The sequence below is a fragment of the Mastomys coucha genome, unplaced genomic scaffold, assembly GCF_008632895.1.
Source record: "Mastomys coucha isolate ucsf_1 unplaced genomic scaffold, UCSF_Mcou_1 pScaffold15, whole genome shotgun sequence".
Taxonomy (NCBI): Eukaryota; Metazoa; Chordata; class Mammalia; order Rodentia; family Muridae; genus Mastomys; species Mastomys coucha.
The window spans coordinates 52,376,461-52,395,539 of NW_022196897.1; the positions used below are offsets into that span (position 1 = coordinate 52,376,461).

The 19,079-nt window shown below is 39.8% G+C and overlaps 1 protein-coding gene and 1 pseudogene across 3 annotated transcripts in view; both read left to right on the top strand.

Moving 5' to 3' along the window:
• Positions 1-19,079, top strand: part of LOC116090245 (sodium channel protein type 2 subunit alpha) — a 173,977-nt gene that overhangs the window by 14,438 nt on the left and 140,460 nt on the right. The window lies entirely within an intron of this gene.
• Positions 13,564-14,172, top strand: LOC116091656 (annotated as a pseudogene). The gene has a single exon (XR_004119077.1). The product of XR_004119077.1 is annotated as a ferritin light chain 1 pseudogene (transcript).

Here is a 19,079-nt window from a genome sequence, read left to right on the forward strand (position 1 = left end):
AATTACTCATTAGGTATAATATATTAATTAGGTGTATTTTAGTTCAGCAAGATTAATATATTTTAACTTTTATTATAAAATAGGAATACACTAAAGTATATTCAATTTCGATGTGGTCTCCACTGTGGCTTGCCTTCCGTGCTATGGCTGTACAGCTACTTGATCGCAATGTTATCTTGAGTGACTTTGCCTGTGCAGCTCTGTTGCTTCCATTCCGAAATTACTTTCCTTTACTGCTGTTATTATCACAATTTCCAGCTAACACCTGGGCAACTGCTAATTACTCCAGAATACTCGGCTAGGGTAATGAACTTGATATCCTGTTGCTCTTCCCATAAATGACTTAGAAAACCTTTTCTTTATACCCTAGAGACCACTTTCTTTCCACCTGTCATCAACACTTTACAAGACTAAGGGTTCATTGAGAACAAACACTGCAGCCTATTTACTTTTTAAATTGCTTCATACAGTTTTCTAGAACACAACCAGTACTATGCTGGGATGGCCACATGATGCCACCTACATGGTTTTGTCTTTTATGCCTCTCCCTCTTGGAGAAACAGTAACAAAGCTTTGCAACCCAAGGATGAGTTAGAACAAGAATGTTCTCATTTTTTTTTTCGAGTTAGGCAAGATTGCTCCACCACCCGTCATGCATGGCAACCTGTACTTCACTGTAAGACATCAACTTCACCGCTGCATTTCACAGATCTGCATACCTTAGATGCGGAAATGAATCATCCATTCAAATGACTACATATCCTCAACTGCCTGCAAGTGCAATAGTGGGGTTTCATTAGGAAGAGACAGATGTGACAAGGGCAGGTACCTGGAGCTGTACATGTCTGCTGCTCTCTGGAAGGGCTGCCAGGTAATCTGTTTACCCATATGCACACACTCTTCACTCTAGGGCTTTGTGGCTAAGCAACAGGCCTTTTCATTTTTCCTACACACACTTTGTTAGTACGACACTGTCAGACTGTCAGATCATCATCCAAGCTGAGGGGAAAAAAAAAACACTGTTGTTTTTTTCCACAAGGCCTTTGCATCTATTACTAATAATAAGAAATACAAGAAAGTACATAACACGATGCAGGTAGACAGTCTTTCATTCCATCATCTAATATATAGTGTATGTAAGTAACTATGTCCAATCTACATATGATCAAGTGACTAGGAGGAGTAGTAAGATTTTAATTCTGTATGCTCTATGTTTTGTTCTTGAAAATGTTGACTTGCCTCATCTTTGTCAGTTTCCTTTGTGCTTTTACTGTTTGTTTTATATTCACTATTTTTAAAGGAGACTGTAACTCAGTACATGTTTGCATAAGGTTCCGGACTTGATTCCCAACTCAGAAAAGTTAGTCTAAAGCCAGAAAGATAGTGAACAAGGTTCAGATCATAGGCCTTCTTAGCCCAGAGGATTTACTGTTTTCTAAAGCTTCATTCTATGAAAGGTATATTTTATTTACTTTTTTATTTTCAAAGCTAAACTTAACAACTACAATACAAGGAAACTCTTTAGAGTTTCTGAGCTCACACCACTTCCCAGAATATTTTACCTCAGTGATACTGGTCTCTTCTTAATCACCACTAATTTCTTAGCTCCAGTTAACCAGCATCAATTCTCATAGTAGGTCCTTTTATTTTTCACTCTAAAGTCAGAGCCACATAACTGAAGCTGCCACATTCTACTGCTTGCTGGGACTTGAACATGCACCTCCCCCCCCCTATTCTATTACCAGCTGTCTATTTTCCAAGTTCTCCAATGCCTAAGGTTGGCTTTCCTGGAACTTGCCCTGTAGATTGACCTCAAACTCAGAGATCTGCAAGGATCTGTCTCCTTGGGATTAAAGATTTGTACCACCATGCCTGGATTTAAGTTTTTCCTCACCTAGAATCTGCTTTATCCCAAGCTGGCCTTGCTCTCAGAAATCTGTTTGGCATTTTTGACACTTCCTTTGTCAATGCAATGGTTATAAATCTCTTTACCTTACACTCAGGTAGATTCTTCAGGCAAGGGCAAATATAACCACATTTTTTCACCAAAATACCACAAAAACAGTCTCTAGGCCAGATATCAAATTTCTCCACAGAAACCTCTTGGGCCAGGTCTATACAATTCAAATCACTCCCAGTAACAAAGTCTTCCATATTCCTACTAGGATAGCCCATAAAACCCAACTTAAAGCATTCTATTGCTTCCCAAGTCCCCAAATACAAATCCCTTCAAACAAAAACATGGTCAGGCCTATCATGGCAATACCCTATTCCTGGTACCAACTTCTGTCTTAGTTAGGGTTTTACTGCTGTGAATAGACACCAGGACCAAGGCAATTCTTATAAGGACAACATTTAATTGGGGCTAGCTTACAGGTTCAGAGATTCAGTCCATTATCATCAACGTGGGAACATGGCAGTATCTAAGCAGGTATGGTGCAGAAGGAGCTGAGAGTTCTACATCTTCATCTGAACACTGCTAGCGTTCATACTGGCTCCCAGGACCTTGTCCAGCTAGGACAAGGGTATTAAAACCCACACCCACAAGGCCACACCTATTCCAGCAAGGCCACATGTCTCTATAGTGCCACTCCCTGAGCCAAGCATATATAAACCATCACAGGTTCTTTTTTTAAGTAAATATAAGATATTTTACTTTACTCTGAGTAATTATAAATTGGGTTTTATGAAAAAAATAACTACATGTTTGAAATGTGCATTCTTACTGACACAGGGAAATAACTTTATAAAATTGGAAGTTTGTTCTAAAATGACAGAAATAAAAAGATCGATTAAACAACTTTGATAAAAAAAATCTTAGCAGCGATTGTATGTGGTGATAAATGCATTAGACTTCTTTGTTCTTGAGTTTAGTTTGTATAATAAAATAGACAATAAAAGCTAATGAATTCTAACCTATGCTACATTTGACATTCTATTAAGAACACTCTTCCCTTCTATCATTTATTGTGCATACACATGACTATTAAATATGTTAAACCATTTTGATGGCTTGTAAATGTATGAAAGGTTAAGACCCTTAGTGATCATTTAGTCACTGAGTCTTCTGATTGGTCACTTGTATACACAGTGCATGGTAAGGAATTTTGGAAATGAGCATAGTGATCCAATGAAATCAATGACAACCAACCAGGAAAGGATTATTTCTTTCCTTCCAAAAGCAAGAATGCTCACTGTACCCAATTCCTAGTTAAGAAAACAGGAAGAAGGGGGTGGGGAGAGGCGCATGTAAGGTGAACTTCTGAACCACTATCAGCAGCAGAGTTCTAATTCAAGGAAGCATTAATAGCTGTGAATGGAGACAATTTCTTTCGAAATGGAGAAGAAAGAGTTTACCAACAATGGTTTTCACAATTTACCCCAGTGACAGGGCAGCAGTTACATAGCTCTGGAGGGAGAAAGAACCTGTGGTGAAATAGTAAATGTGTTTTAAGGATCGAGGACAGAGGGAACTTAGGTAATTGTACACATATAAAATCTGGCCCTCTGGAAAATAACTACTAATTTACCACAGATTTATCCACTTGGATAGGTCCAAATCTTCTTCCTCCCTTAGTAATTGGTATCAAACAGTTTAAAAATAATTTACAACACAATAGCATGGTTTTTTTGTTTTCGTTTTTTTTTGTTTTGTTTTTTGTTTTTGTTTTTGTTTTTGTAGTACACGGCATCTCGTAACAACACAATTTTTTAAAAATATCTATTGAGCTCCTAGGTCATATCTAATTCAATTCCTTCGAGACCAAGGTTGAAATGCATGGTATCTTCAGCAATATGGAGGAACTACCTTCAAATTCTGGGAGGAGGCAACGGAGGGTACTGGCAATTGTGTGTGTGTACATGTTGGTTCATGTTCTATCTCACCACTGGGATGTGGAACAGTCCCTTGGTCAGGTGAAACTTGGGGAATGCTTGACCACGTTGACCCAGCACCATGGCTGTTGAGTTCTGGGCTTCAGGGAAGCATGGAGACACTGCTCAGGGGATGGGAGAATGAAGTCTAAGATGAGGAGGCCAAAGTTGGGATTCCCTTACTCCTGGGCACTGGGATACATTATAGAGGAGTTTGGAACGAAGGATCAGGGGTCCATAGGCCAGGTTGGGACTGCTATGGGCCCACAGGCTGAGGAAAATGGGGAACTCCACCTTAAAGAAGGTAGTGGAGACTGTCGGAAGCTCAGATGGGCCTTCCACCAGAGTCTTAGGCTGTAGCTCTGTAGGCAAAGGCCTTCTCCATGCTCCCTGTGGTGTTTCAATGGAAGAGACAGTCCATGTTTATCTATACCGTTTGACTGTTGTTCATGGAAAATAGGTACATACCAACTTCTCAGGTTGGACCATAGATTAAATACCTTTTACAGGGAGAAATGCCTGGGAAGGGAAACTTATTGGCTAAACCCTCAGGACCTCTACTTAATTAGCATGGAGAAGTCTGTTCTGGGCTATGTGACAACAGATCACATCTCCTTATGTGGGAAGTGTGGCATGTGTTCCAAGCCAGGAAACTGGCAGGGAGCAGGGTGCTGCCTAGTGTCTCAGGGTACCTGAGTGCTGGGGACTCTGTGTCTCAGGGTACCTGAGTGCTGGGGGCCTGAGCCCACTCAACCTTACCAAGTTTCCTGGCATGGTCCACTGTCCCACATGTACATTCATATATTTAACAATAATCAAGAAAAAGAGGCCATGAACTTGAGAGGGCCGGTGGGATTCGGGATATTGGCACTGGAGCCGTTGGACGGAGGAGACAGAGGAAGGAAATGGTGTAAACACAATACTCACATATGAAATTCTCAAAACCAACTTTTTAAATCTATTTGGAAAAAGAAAAAACAAACAAACAAACAAACAAAACAACAAGCAGTACCTTTACCTTTCCTTAAAGCATTTCCCAAGCTACAAACAGAATTCAGAACAAATTGGCAATGTTTAGCCTTCTAGAGACATCTTTTCCTCCATCACCTAGGAAGGCAGGTGACCTGGCTTTGGTCCTTGTTGGTCTATGTCTCTGCACACCTGGCCTCAATTGTTCAGCCTCAGGTGGAGTGGGTGGGATGAGACAGAGCTGTCATGCAGAAAATAAATGGAGTCAAGCGCTGTGGTTGGCTCCTGCCCCAGGCAGTCTGATGGAGTGGATGGGCGGGCAAGGACTAAGGGAGGCTCAGGAGGGAGCCAAACAGAAGCACAGATCATGCAAACACAGACTTTTGATTCTAGAATAATTCCTGGAATTAAGACCCAGTAGTTAAATGCTAGTTAGCACCAGGGCAGGTGCTCCATCTTGGCTGGACAATTGTAAGCACTTGGATAAACATTGGTTGTTGGTTTAGTCTCACTGTTTTTAGAGTGTCAGTTTCCAGCCTTCATGTAGAGTTCACTAATTTACTTTGTCCAGCCCCTTATTTATTTATTTATTTATTTATTTATTTATTTATTTATTTGTAAGATTGAGGCTAAGAACATAGCAGCTAAGATTAAAGGAATATTTTTGCTTTACATTATCTGTGTATGTTTGTACCAGTAAAAGTGATGTCTTCATCAGCTCTATTCCTTAGGTATGAAGCATGGGAAGTACTGACACTCATTTCTGATGTTTGATCATTGGGAGAAATCAAAAAAGGTACTTACAGTTCATTATGAGTGTAAACATAATCATATGTAAAATCACTGGGAAAGGACGCAGCAAGTCAAGAAAATTCTTCTGAAATATCAGGGAGTAATTTCAGACAGTGGTGTGGATGCTTTGAAAATAATTTTGAGGTGTTCATTTATTCAAAAAAAAAATACTTGAATAAGATGCCACGATCATTGTGCAAGGTGGAGGCCTGTGAATAAGAGTGGAAGGCTCCCTGGTCACAGGGATCTTGTAGCACATGGAAGGGGGTTGTCAACACAGCCAGCCAGACAGCCTTTCAACATGCTGTGTGTGGGAAGGTGACAGTATGCACAGGTGTTTGGGGGCCCCAGATTGGGACTGCTCCTATTCATGTGCTACAGAAACAGTCTCAAAAAAAGGATAGCAGACTTAGAAAATGTAAATGTCTTAAAGTCAGAAACACTGAACAGAACAATGTCTGTAAATGATAATAATGTGCACTTCAAAAAAAGACAGTTTAAAGAATATTAAAATATCTATTTTAGTATTAGTTGTATTTGGTGGCTTTGTGGGCTGTAACTGGCTGAACCTGGATTCCAATGGAATACAAATAAAGAGGTTCTAAAGGTCTTGTGGAATTAAAAAGGGCAGGAACTAGATGTACATCCATGTCCAAGTCCTCATCAAGAGTTCATGCTGACAGGAGCCTGATATAGCTGTCTCCTGAGAGGCTCTGCCAGTACCTGACAAATACAGAAGTGGATGCACACAGTCATCCATTGGACTGAGCACAGGGTCCCCAGTGGAGGAGCTAGAGAAAGGACCCAAGGAGCTGAGGGGTTTTCAGCCCCATAGGAGGAACAACAATATGAACCAATCAGTACCCCCAGAGCTCCCAGGGACTAAACCAACAACCAAAGAGTACACATGGAGGGACTCAAGGCTCCAGCAGCATATGTGGCAGAGGATGGCCTTGTGGGACATCAATGAGAGGAGAGGCCCTTGGTCTTGTGAAGGCTTGAAGCCTCAGTGTAGGGGAATGCCAGGACAGAGAAGCTGGAGTTAGTGAGCAGTGAAAGGGGGAATGGGAAAAGGGGGACTATTTCAGAGGGGAAATGAGGAAAGTGGATCAAATTTGAAATGTAAATAAAGAAAATATATAACAATAACAACAAACAACAACAACAACAATAATAATAATGATAATAATAGAGTTCATGGTGGTGCATGTCTTTATTCCCAAGTCATGGAAGGCAGAAGTGGACCTTTATTTATAAGTTCAAGGCCAGCCTGGTCTACTTGTCTACAAAATGAGTTCCAGAGCCTGTTACAAAAATAGATATCCATTTCTCTTTATGTGTGGCTCCTGTGCTTTCTTATCTAGATAGGCTTTCTGTCCATGGACTACTACTCTAAAATCATGGCTGACATCCAGCAATATTGAAAAATGAGAAGGCACGCACCTTACTCTATGTGCCAACTTAAGTCTCAGGAAACACTCCAACCTAGTCAGGTTCAGAGACTGAGATAATGTGAGGCTGGCTTTAGATGACCAAATCTGAGTCATATTGCCATTTCAGATAAGGGAACAGACTCTGCTCACCCACCCAGGTTTCCTGGATGCAGGTAGACAATTGGTTAAGCATAGGAACTGGGAAATCAATCTTCTTATGTGAGAATACTTGTTAGATAGCACCTTGTGATTTTCTTTATCTTAAACAATACTTTTTAGTTGAGATTGTCATATACCCATATGACTATTTTAAATGTCAAATCTTTTTCTCTTATTAAAAAAACTACCAATGTACCCCAACTTCTTCAGCTACTCTTAGAAAGTATTAGTTGAGTGATTTGCTAGAAGAGATTTCCAATGCATATTTTTAATCAGCATCTCTGTGTGGGAGCACAGAGAGCGTTTGTGCTAGTCTGGGTTTCCAGAGAAACAGAACCTACAGCATGGACAGACAGACAGGAAGGGAGACTGATAGATATAGAGAGAGACACACAAACATAGAAGAAAATAGATCAAGAGGTTAAAAAATAGACAGGTGGAAGAACATATAATATACTTACTATGAGGAGCTGGCTTGTGCAATTCTGGAGGTTGAGGCTCCGAGGAGACAGCATTCAACAACAATGGGTACTCAGGAAGCCCATTAAATTCTAGTCCAGAAGCAGGAAAGGAGAGCCATCCTTTTATTCAGGGATGAGATACATAGGCAGAGATAAAATCTTTCTTATTTAGTTTCTCCATCCTTAATGAACAGAAAGATGCTCACTCACATAGGAAAGGGCACCCTGCTTTACTCTCCCAGTTCAAGTGTTAATGTCATCCAGAAACATCCTCACAGACACACTCATAATTAATGTTCCACCCAACACCTGGCTATCCTGTGGCTCAATCACATGGACATACTACTCGGCCTTATAGAGACCAGGTTCAATCCTATAGTTGCTATTAAATCCTAAATATAAAGAAAAACACTGCCCTCAACTCACAGATTTCTACAGTGTCACTTTAACACATTAAGGGCATTGTAATCAGCTTCCACATTATACCTGCAGGATGTTTTCATGCCTTTGTAAATATGTAAAACAATTACAAATAGGATGGAAGACGTTTTCCTAAAAACCCAGATTATCTGATATGATGTGTTGTATGCATCAGCAGAAGCAAAGCCCATGTGAATGGAAAACAAAAATAAAATGAGACGTGGTTAGTATACTTTACTGTAACTAAAAGGAATCTCTAGGGCTAAGATTAAAAGTGCTTTCTAACTGTTATCACCTGGCTGCTACTATTTTGCCTGAGCACTTGGCAAATAAAAGGTTCCTCCCCTCTCTCTCTTTGTGTGTGTGTGTATGTATCTATGTATGTATGTATATATGTATGTATGTGTATTTAATATTGTGCTTTTCCTTTCACATGATTTCTTCAAAGTCTGTTCAATTACATTAATCATCAGCATCATTTGGAAAAAAAAGTCATTTGTTCAGCCAACCTCAACTTATGATTTATAAATTTTTACATGGAACTGTAGATGCCTACCAAAAAGACTACCCAGTCTTCTTCTGATGGCCAAGAAGCATGCATTTCAGGAAAAATGATGTAGAACTAATTGGAATGGCATCTAGATCTTTAGCTCCTGACATTGGCAAGGCAGGGCTCTACTCTGTTCTCTTTCCCTTCTTCACTCATTACTGATAGTACTTCTAGACATGCTCTCCACTCTGATTCAAGGTGACCTCCATGAGCTCCATGTTCAAATCTTTATAGTCCTAGTACAGATTAAAGAAAAGCATATCTTCATTGAGTTGTGCCAATAGTCTGCTTTTCTGATCTTTTGGCTTGGATTAGGATTTATGTACAACCCTGAACCAGTCTTGATAACAAAGGAAAATAGGTTCTGACCAAGTATAAGCTACACATTAGCTTTCTGAAACTGAATGCAGTGTGGGCATCACTCAAGCTGTAGGAACTGAGAAATTGACAAATTTTCTTTCAAAAGGTACCATGGAATAGATGTTAGAAGGTAAGGGGATAAATACAGTCGGCCAAGGTTATCAAATGCCACTAGACAATCCCAGACAGGGACAGTAGTGAAGGCAGGGTATCTTATGATGACATCTGAAGTTTTCAGAAAAAAACGCTTTCTAGAAATGGCTTTTTTGAAGGATTATGCCCATAATGAAAATATCTGTGGAAGTTAAGCATCCAGGGAAGTGCAAGCACCTCTCTCTGTCCCAAGTTCAGACAATGTCCGTAAGCATGATACCTCAGTCTGTCTTCCTATGACTTCTAATACTTGAATTTAAAATTTAATAAAAATGTATAGAACCTGTAGTTTAAACTTTTGTACATTTATTTATTGTATGTGGGGGTATTGTAATACTATTTTGCATAAGTGGAAGCCAGAGGACAATTTGTGGAGTTTGTTCTTTTTTTTTCCCCATGAAGTGGACTTTAGTTATAAAATTCAGTCATCAGGCTTAAGAGCAAGCACTTTTACCCTCTTAGCCATCTTGCTAGAACTTGTAGTTTTCATGTTTTCCCACTTATTCTTTCATGTGAGGTACTCCCCCAAGGACATGCTTCTCATTAGCTAAAGTGATTCACATTTGCATCAATAGTGAATGACTATGGGATGGTCTCTAAGAAGTTTTCATTGAGACTTATTCTAATTATCCACAACTATATATTTTCCAGATACAATTTTATTAAGCCTAATTTATCAAATATTATATTTTAATCCAAAGCCAGAGGTCGATATCTAAACCATTGTGTTTTATTACGTTTCTTAGCATTTGACCCCTTTATCCCAGCAAGTGGAATATTTTGAAGTCCAAACAGTTGTGAAACTATATCTCCTTTTTGTCTGTATCTCTTCCCACTGCATATAGCATGGTCTGAAATTAAAACAAAGTTTCAGTGAATCCTCGGTCATTTTCTGATGCAAAATATCTACCCCTCTCCAAAGCCAGACTTAGAGAGAATGAGTTCTATAATCCTGTCCCTCTGTTGCTCTCTTTTAATGGTTTCTGTGAACAAGAAGTAGGTAATACTTATAGTACACTTCTTTCCTTGAAGTTCTCAAGTCACAGGGAAAATATATGTGCAGTAGCTCCTTTGTTGATTGCATGTAGACATGACTCCCTGGACCAACTACCTAAATGATCTGCCTCACATGAATCTCCAAATGCCACCAGGAAGAAAAGTTAATGCTTTTCTTTTTAAATTGTCAATGGAGTCTCTAAAAGGCAAAGGTTCAAATACACTCCCGCAGATTGGTGAGGTGGTTCATATGTAAAGCATTGCTATGAAATCTGACAGACTCAGTTAGAACCCAACAAACCACATAAAGACAGAAGGAACAAACAATTCTACAAAATCTATCTCTCTGATCTCTATGCACACTGTGCAAGGAATGGATACACACACGTCACACACAGGCAAAAATAGTAAGAAGCTGAAAAAGTTTCCAAGGCTCTTATGTTTCCTTTGAAACCGTTAAGCAAATCTTGGCTTCTTTTATGAAATATAAAAATTAATTGAAGGATTAACTCTTCCTATTTTCAAAATCTACCAGTAAGCTATAGTAATCAGACAATATAGTAGTTGGCACAAGGAAAGATAACTATGTCGATAGAATAGAATTTGGAGCTGAGAAATATATCCACATGTTTGAAGTCAATTGGCTGATCTTAACACAGCAACTTTTTTTCTCTTTATTTCAAGTAAAAAGTGAACAGTAATTATGGGTTGTTTGATGGTCCATTGACAAATCAGCAGGTCAATTTCCCATTGAAAGTATACATATTTAAGGTACACCATAATTTGATATTATTCATTATAATAAGACTCAGGTATAATGTCAAAATTGTAAAACATGTGTATGCTCTCTCCAGTTTCTTTTTGGAGGCACTTGGAGCTCTGAGTTTTCCTCTTAGCACCACTTTCATTGTGTCCCATAAGTTTTGGTATGAGGAGTGGGAAAAAAAAGTTTGGGTGTATTGGGCCTTCATTTTCATTAAATTCTAAAATGTCTTTAATTTCATTCTTTATTTCTTCCTTGAGCAAGTTATCATTGTGTAGGATGTTGTTCAGCTTCCATATGTAGATGGGCTTTCTGTTGTTTTGTTGTTATTGAAGACCAGCCTTAGTCCCTGGTGATCTTATAGGGTACATGGAATTATTTCAATCTTCTTGTATCTGTTGAGGCCTGTTTTGTGACTGAGTATCCATATAATCATTTGGAGCACAGATGTTCAGAACTGAGAGTTCTTGGTAGATTTTTCCTTTGATGAATATGAAGTGTGCTTCCTTATCCCTTTTGATAGCTTTTGTTTGAAAGTTGATTTTATTCAATATTAGAATGGCTAATCCAGCTTGTTTCTTGGGACCATTTGCTTGGAAAATTGTTTTCCAGCCCTTTACTCTGAGGTAGTTTCTGTCTTTGTCAGTGAAGTAAATTTTCCGTATGCAGCAAAATGTTGGGTCCTGTTTATGTATCCAGTCTGTTAGTCTATATCTTTTTATGGGGAAGATGCATTCATTGGTTTTAAGAAATATTAAGGAATAGTGATTGTTGTGTCCTGATATTTTTGTTGTTAGAGATGAAATTATGTTTATGTGGCTATCTTCTTTTAGGTTTGTTGAAAGATTACTTTCTTGCTTTTTCTAGAGTTAAGTTTCCCTCCTTGTGTTGGAGTTTTCTATGCATTATCCTTTGTAGGGCTGGATTTCTGGGAAGATATTGTGTAAATTTAGGTTTTGTCATGGAATATTTTGCTTTTTCCATCTATGGTAATTGAGAGTTTTGCTGGGTATAGTAGCCTGGGCTGGCATTTGTGTTCTCTTTGGGTCTGTATAACATCTGCCCAGGATCTTCTAGCTTTCATAGTCTCTGGTGAGAAGTCTGGTGTAATTCTGATAGGCCTGCCTTTATATGTTACTTGAACTGTTCCCCTTAAGGATTTTAATATTCTTTTCTTGTTTTGTGCATTTGGAGATTTTACTATTATGTGACAGGAGGAATTTCTTTTCTGATCCAATCTATTTGGAGTTCTGTTAGGCTTCTTATATGTTCATGGGCATCTCTTTCTTTAGGTTAGGGAAGTTTTCTTCTATAATTTTGTTGAAGGTATTTACTGGCCCTTTAAGTTGGGAATCTTCACTCTCTTCTATACCTTTAGCTTTGATCTTCTCATTGTTTCTTGGATTTCCTGGATGTTTTGTGTTAGGATCCTTTTACATTTTGCATTTTCTTTGATTGTTGTGTCAATGTTTTCTATGGTATCTTCTGCACCAGAGATTCTCTCTTCTATCTCTTGTATATTCTGTTGGTAATGCTTGCATCTATGACTCCTGTTCTCTTTCTTAGGTTTTCTACCTCTATGGTTGTCTCCTTTTGTGATTGTTTCTATTTCCATTTTTAGATCCTGGATGGTTTTGTTCAGTTCCTTCGCCTATTTGATTGTGTCTCCCAGTAATTCTTTAAGGGATTTTTGTGTTTCCTCTTTAAGGGCTGCTACCTGTTAACCTAGACAGAGCCATTCTCAAATTCATTTGGAATAACAAAAAACGCAGGATAGTGAAAACTATTCTCAACAATAGAAGAACTTCTGGGACAATCACCATCCCTGACCTCAAGCTGTACTACATAACAATAGTGATAAAAAACGGTATGGTATTGGTACAGAGACAGGCAGGTAGATCAATTGAATAGAACTGAAGACTCAGTTATTAATCCACACACGTATGGTCACTCGATCTTTAACAAAGGAGCTAAAACCACTCAGTGGAAAAAAAGACAGCATTTCAACAAATGGTACTAGTTAAACTGGAGTTCATCATGTAGAAGAATACAAATTGATCCATTCTTATCTTCCTGTACAAAGCTCAAGTCCAAGTGGATCACAGGCCTCCACATAAAACCAGATACATGGAATCTAATAGAAGAGAAAGTGGGGAAAAGCTTTGCACACATGGGCACAGGGGAAAAGTTCTAGAACAGAACAGTAGTTTATACTCTAAGATCAACAATAGACAAATGGGACCTCATAAAATTGCATAGCTTCTGTAGGGCAAAGGACACTGTCAATAGCACAAAATAGCAACCAACAGATTGGGAAAAGATCTTTACCAATGCTATATCCAATAGAGGGCTAATATTCAATATATACAAAGAACTCAAGAAGGTAGATTACAGAGAACCAAATAACCCTATTAAAAATGGGGAATAGAGCAGTGTCTTGGAGGGCCTGTAGATCTGTGTCTTGCTTCAACAGTATTTGGATGAAAAAGACCTGGGGACTCCCACTTTATTAGCTTCCAATCACCTTACAAGTCTCTCCAGTAGCAGCCTCCCAGACCATCTCTTCGCCACCTTCAGCTCCTAGGACCAGTCTGCACCTTCTCTTCAAGGTCAGCACCATATTCAGGATCAGCCATGACCTCTCAGATTTGTCAGAATTATTCCACCGAAGTGGAAGCTTCCATAAACCACCTGGTCAACTTGCACCTGTGGGCTTCCTACACTTACCTCTCTCTGGGCTTCTTTTTTGATCTGGATGACATGGCTCTGGATGGCATAGGCTACTTCTTCTGAGAACTGGCCCAGGAGAAGTGTGAGGGCGCCGAGCATCTCTTCAAGTTGCAGAAGGATCTTGGGTGCCATATACTCTTCCAGGATGTGTAGAAGCCATCTCAAGATGAATGGGGTAAAACCCAGGAGGCCATGGAAGCTGTCTTGGCCCTGGAGAAGAATCTGAACCAGGCCCTCTTGGATCTGCATGCCCTGGGTTCTGCCCACACAGACCCTCATCTCTGTGACTTCTTGAAAAGCCACTTCCTGGATAAGGAGGTGAAGCTCATCAAGAAGATGGGCAACCACCTGACCAACCTCCGAAGGGTGGCAGGGCCATAACCAGCACAGACTCGTGTGCCCCAAGGATCTCTGGGCGAGTATCTCTTTGAATGCCTCACTCTGCTCTCAAGCAGGACTAGGAGACCTCTGTGCCTTCCAAGCCCCACCCCCCACCCCTCTGCTCTGTACTAGCCAGCCTTGGGACCTCCACCTGAATGAAAAGAAACTCTCAAACCACCAGGAAGCTTTGTAACCGCTCTGGAGCCTCTCTCAAGTCTTGGACCAAGTAAAAATAAAGCTTTTTGAGACAGAAAAAAAATGGGTAACAGAGCTAAACAAAGAATTCTCAACTGAGGAATACCAAATGGCTGAGAAGCACCTAAAGAAATGTTCAACATCCTTAGTCATCAGGGAAATGCAAATCAAAACAACCCTGAGAATCCATATCACATCAGTCAGAATGGCTAAGATGAAAAACTCAGGTGACGGCAGATGCTGATGAGGATGTGGAGAAAGAGGAACACTCCTCCATTGCTGGTGGGATGCAAACTGGTACAACCACTCCAGAAATTAGTCTGGCAGTTCCTCAGAAAAATGAACATAGTACTGAGGACCCAGCTATATCACTCCTGGGCATATAACCAGAAGATGCTCCAATGTTTAATAAGTACACATGCTCCACCATGCTTATACTATGCTCATAGCAGCCATATTTATAATAGTCAGAAGCTGGAAAAAACCCAGATGTCCCTCAACAGAGGAATGGATACAGAAAATGTGGTACTGCTCAGCTATTAAAAACAATGACTTCATCAAATTCTCAGGCAAATGAATGGAACTTGAAAATATCATTCTGAGTGAGGTAACTCAGTCACAAAAGAACATACACATGGTATATGCTCACAGATACATGGATATTAACCCAAAAGTTCAGAATATCCAAGATTCAATTCTCAGACCATATGAAGCCTAAGAAGAAGGAAGACCAAAATGTGGATGCTTCAGTGTTTCTTAGAAGGGTAAACAAAATACTCACAGGAGGAAATATAGAGCCAAAGTGTGGAGCAGAGACTGAAGGAAAGGCCATCCAGAGACTGCCCCACCTGGAGATCCATTCCATATACAGCCACCAAACCTGGATGATATTGTGGATGCAGGGAAGTGCTTGCTGATGGAAGCCTGACATGGCTGTCTCCTGAGAGGCTCTCCCAGAGCCTAACAAATACAGAGGCAGATGCATTCAGCCAACCATTGGGCTGTGTGTGGGGGTCCCCAATAAAGGAGTTGGAGAAGGGACTGAAGGAGCTGAGGGGGTTCACAGCCCCATGGATGGAGCAACAGTGTCAACCAATCAGATCCCGGGCACTCCTGGGTACTGGACCAACAACCAGAGTACACATGGAGGAACCCAAGGCTCTGGCCACATATGTGGCAAAGGATGGCCTTGTTAATGAGTACAGGGTCCCCAATGAAGGAGCTAGAGAAAGGACCCAAGGAGCTGAAGGGTTTGCAGCTCCTTAGCACAAACAACAACATGAACTAACTAGTACCCTCAGAACTCCCAGGGACTAAACTCCAACCAAAAAGTACACACATGGGGGGACTCGTGGCTCCAGCAGCATGTGTATAGCAAAGGATGGCCAAGTCGGTTATCAATGGGAGGAGAGGACCTTAGTCCTGTGAAGGTTCTATGCCCCAGTGTAGGGGAATGCCAGGGCCAGGAAGTGGGAGACAGTGGGGTGGTGAGCAGGGGGAGGGGGGAGGGAACACGGGATTGTTTTAGTTTTTAGGTTTTTTTTAAATTTTTTTCTTATTTTATTTTATTTTATTTTATTTTTTTCTTTTGGAGGGGAACCTGGAAAGGAGATATTGTAAATACACTTGATCTTAGCCAAAGGCCGAGAAGCGATGATATTGTAAATAAAGAAAACATCTTAAAAAAAAAAAAAAAAAAAAAAAGGATAGCCTTGTTGGACATCAGTGGGAGGAGAGGCCCTTGAGTCTGAGGCTGTTTGATGCCTCAGTGTAGGGGAATGCCAGGGCGGGAAGAAAGCGGGTGGGTGGGTGGGTGGGCAAGTATGCTCACAGAAGCAGGGGGTGATGGGGAATATTATAGTGTGTTTCCAAAAGGACGACCTGGAAAGGAGAAAACATTTGAAATGTAAATAAGGAAAATATCCAATAAAAAAATGTTTAGGATAAAAAAATTGTAAAACATAGGTCCATTTTAGAGCCAAGACATTTAAGATCATCCCATTTGAGGACAAGGAATAGGAACTTGGAACTAACACTGTAAGAGGAACCTTTCAATTCCTGTAACTTGGGGACTACACTGTAGAAGAGGTTAATATTATTAAGATTAGGTAAGATGGAAAGAGGATTAAACATTGTTTAGATTTGCAGATGTGTTCAACCTAGAGCACAAGGGTTGCATTTATTTCAAGACAGATAAACGTGTTGCCCAACACAAAAATCAACTTTTAAAAGTCCATCATGAGAAGTTTTTTTTTTTTTCATTGTTTTGTGTTATTTTGAATGTATCTGGAACTTTGGTATACATGGCAAGGTCATATCACAATGTCAATATGTTGGACCAGTCAGACAGGTTGTCCTTTGCCTGTGTACATGTTTAGATGCATTCTCAGGAAAACAAAGCAAAAGGGGTGACTGATACATCTCTTCTTGCTCTATCCTTCATGGTTGCAATTTAATTCCATCTCTTCTAGTCTCCAGAAACCAATTTCCCTCAGGTTACCAATGTGCTACAATTACCAGGCACACGGTTATATTTTCCCCTTTATGTCTCATGGTGTTTCTGTCTTATTTTGTACCCTTGACTCATCTTTTTATGTAATTTTACTCCCTAATGGTTTCAGTGACTCCCTTCATTTTAATGACTGTGATGGCTAGATTTATGTCAATTTGACACAAGGTAGATAGGAGAAAAATCTCAATTAAGAAAATGCTTCCGTAAGACTGGCTGTTGGCAAACCTGCAGGGCACTTTCTTAATTAGTTATTGATGTGGAAAAGCCCAGCCTATTATAGGTGGGGCCACCTCTGGGCTAGTGGTCTTGGGTGCCTTAGGAAAGCAGGCTGAGCAAGCCATGAAGAGCAAGCCTGTAAGCAGCACTCCTCCATTTCTTCTGCTTTAGCTCCTGCTTCCAGGTACATCCATGTGAGCTGAAGCTCACATCTGGAACCGTCAATCATGAAGTAGAGAGGTCAAACTGGGGATGGCAGGAAGTTTTATATCCTCGAATGCACTCTCAGTAGTACTTCCTCTAGCAAGGTCATACCACCCAAGCCTCCCCAAACAGCATCACCAACCAGGACCAAGTATTTAAATGACCTTGAATATGGAACACCTCACTCAACTCCCCACAGCTAATGATTAATGTTGTACTTTTTTTCTTTCATATAAAGGCCATTTTATATTTTCTTTGGAGAAATATTTATTGAAATATTTTATCCATTTTATGTGATTAGGTTATTAAACTATAGATATGTATAAATTCTATGTAGCCTATTGACTTATGAAGGACTCTTCGGGGTGTCATATTTTTTGTTTTCTTTGTGATTGATTGCATTTGAGAGACAAAGGATTCCCATTCTAACAAAGTCTAATAGTTCTGTTTTGTGTTTGTTTTTGTGGGCTTTTTCTTTTTTGTCACTTGTGAGTTGGTCTGTCTAGAAACAAACAACAGAAGTTGTCTGTGTCTCCCTCTCACTTTTACAGCTTCAGTTCTCCCATCTAGGTCTGTGCTTTGGTTTCCATCAGTTTTTCAGAATGGTGTCAAAAGTCTGTCCTGATTTTGTTCTTTTAAGTAGGTGTCTCCGATACTCAGCAACCTTTGTTGAGAAGAATTCCAAAATTTTCTATAACCATTCTCTCCAACAGTGCTTAAATGGAGTGCACTGCAAAAATAACAGCATTATTATGTACATACTAGGAACTTGTTTCTGATGCCTGAACACTGCAAGTCCAAGATCAAAGAGTGGGGGAATCGATCTAGTGAGGGTCCATTTTATGGTTCACAGATGGCCATCTTCCTGTCTAACTTTACATGGCAGATGTGGTGTGTCAGCCCTCTGGCTTCTCTTTCATAAGAGTGTCAATAAGTGGTCTGTTTTCAAAGATCATATGTCCAGAATTAGAATCTGACAATATAAACTGAGGCAGGTGGATAGAAAGTCTGTCTACTGCATATCTACTCCAAAGATTTTCTTTTATTTTGGGGTGTGTGTGTGTGTGTGTGTGTGTGTGTGTGTGTGTGTGTGTGTGTAGGGTACCTCCTTGTGTTTCCTGTGTGGCACCCAAAATCTCTTTTCATGAAAAAGATTCCTTTCTTCATAGATATTTAGAAGTTTAAAGATAAGTCCTTGCTTCCCCATAAACTAAAGGACTCAATTCCTAGAAACCATCAACTTGATCTACTCTTTAGGAAACAAAGGCTGAGGAAAGGACAGAATGACTGAATTGTGGAAAGCTAGAACTTATGGAGGTGCATGACTAAATCCCAGCACTGGGAGGCAGAGGCTTAAAAGATCAAGAGATCTTGATTGATGTGGGTTACATGGTATCTTTGTGTCAAAAAACCAAAGGCACTTAAATAAATGTAAATTGGACTAGAGATGTCATTCAGTGATTGAGGACACTGGCTGCTCTTCCAGAGGACTAGGTTTGACTCCCAGCACTCACATGACCATTCACAGATATTTGGAACTCAGGATCCAGAGGATCCAATGCTCTTTTCTGAGCTCCACATCCATGGTGCACAGAAAAATGTACAGTCAAAACACTCATGCAAATAAAAAATAATAAGTATTTTTTATTTAAGATGTATACACACACATACACACACACACACACACACACACACACACACACACACAATGAATTTTAAGTGTAAATAGATCCTATGAAAGTATGGGAAAGACCAAGACAAATACTGAGAATATAGCAAATTTTGATTTGCTTGTACTTAGGAGGAACTCAAACATTAATTAGTTCTTTAAGAGACAAAAAACATGAACCTGTTAACATTTCAGAAGGGGCTTAAAGTCTATATGGAGAAATATTTACAATGAATTAATTCT